Raw genomic sequence first — 1,957 nt, 5'->3', positions numbered from 1 at the left:
GGGGTAGCTAACATTATTTTGAAGCGTTGGTTTAAGTGTCACGGGGGCCGGGGGGTTATTATAATGTGAGGGTTTTTTCCGCAGTTTCGATTACAATCGGACTTCTTTCTATCACAAAAGATTTTAAGTTGCACTTTTATTAACTAAAGTCCTCTGTCGATAGGCAGACAAAGGGAGCTTTTGTAACTGTTTAAACACCCAAGATTTAGAAATGGATTCGCACCGCGGTCACTTGTTTTTCCATAGAGCAATCCGAATATCGGTAAAGAAAGGAGGGTGTGACGTTATCTCCCTTGGTATATAATGCTGAGCTAGGTGTAGATGGCACGGGTTCGAATTCCCAGTGAGGCATTCTAGAACGTCGTTCCTTATTAAAGCTTCAAGTCTTTCTATCTGCATGTACGTGGCTTGTTCCAATCAGATATGGGCGTTAATAGTTAAATTCGGGAGCTCCAATCTTATAAGTAAGCTTTAATGTTCTTTTATGGTCCGCTTTTATCTTTTTGTGTGTCGCGGGAAGAAAGGGGCGTCTTTCTTTTTGCTGCCGGCTGGTGGAAAGTTTGGGCTAAGGAGGTGCCGCAGGAGGCCAGTGTTTCCCTGACTCCATCTCACCTCTGACCTGTCGCCTCTGACCCCACCTCACCTCTAGCCTGACCTTATCTCACTTCTAGCCTGTCACATCTCACCTCTAGCCTGACCCCATCTCACCTCTTGCACGTCACATCTCACCTCTAGCCTGTCAAATCTCACACCTCAGCTCTAGCCTGTCACATCTCACCTCTAGCCCGTCAAATCTCACATGTCACATCTCAGCTCTAGCCTGTCATATCTCGCCTCTGCCCTGTCACATCTCACCTGTCACCTGTAAACTTGGTCGTGTCTGTCCGTCGGTGCCCCGATCTTTGCCCCAACAACAGGCCTTCATCTTCCCCGACTCTTCTTCTTCTTCTTTTTTTCTCTGGTAGTAGTGGTAGGTGTTGTACGAGCGCTCGCAACTGCATGGGGTCATATGAGCCCGGAACACATTAAACATTTTCAGTTGGAAGAAAATTTTGAATTCTGCCCGGTGGCGGCCGAAGCCTACTCTTATGGATTTTGGACCACCCAGGGATCTTTAACGAGTGCTCCTTGCATAAGGGACCCCTAAGATTTTTCGCCCTTATCCGAAAGGCTAGGTGTAGATTTTACCAACCATAAGATCAGTGGCGTCTCTGAAAGACAGCAGTAATAAGGAGCCAAGAAGTAGCAGTACAAAGGCTGCAGAAAGCGTCCGGAGCCCAGAGGAGGGGGCAAAGGAGGTGAGATGGCGCAGCAAAAAGTGGAGACGAAAGCAGACGACAGAACATTGACAGTGAGCAGGAAAGAACGTGAAAAGAGACAATTTTAGGAAAGAAGGATTTCTGTCGCTGCCCGGGTTCGAATGCATAACCTGTTGCATGAAAGGCGAACACCGAAACCTCTCGACCCAAGAACCCCCTCCCTGGTCTCTGCTTTGATGTGTTACTTCATCAAGTCGCGGACCACTGTTGGATTACACGTGTTGGCTGTTTGATGTTGAGGTTCTCTTCCCCCTATTGCCTTATTTCTCTTTGTCTCGGTTTTTCCCTGCAGCATAACTGTCATCAGGTCTGTTTTTTTATGTCTCTGCCCGCGTGACCCAGCGACTTGAATCTCCTGTTGCTGATCTCAGACTTCATTTACACATACACAAGTGACTTCGCAGTATGGAATGGGGCGTCCAATACAATCATAAATTACCAATTAAGGAGAGGTCAAAGGGTAAAGATCTACTTGAGCACCCCCCTCCCTTTTAGTTTTAGTTTTAGTAGAGGTTTTACGGCGCTCGCAACTGCACAAGGTCATATGAGCGCCAAGGGGTGGATGTCAACAGAGAAGTCTTTACAGGAAATCGGACTTACTCTGCTCACCTTTCTTCAACTTCAACTGCACAAAGTCT

Source organism: Aplysia californica, unplaced genomic scaffold (assembly GCF_000002075.1).
Source record: "Aplysia californica isolate F4 #8 unplaced genomic scaffold, AplCal3.0 scaffold00126, whole genome shotgun sequence".
In the NCBI taxonomy this organism is placed as follows: domain Eukaryota; kingdom Metazoa; phylum Mollusca; class Gastropoda; order Aplysiida; family Aplysiidae; genus Aplysia; species Aplysia californica.
Note: the sequence above shows the minus strand (reverse complement) of the source record.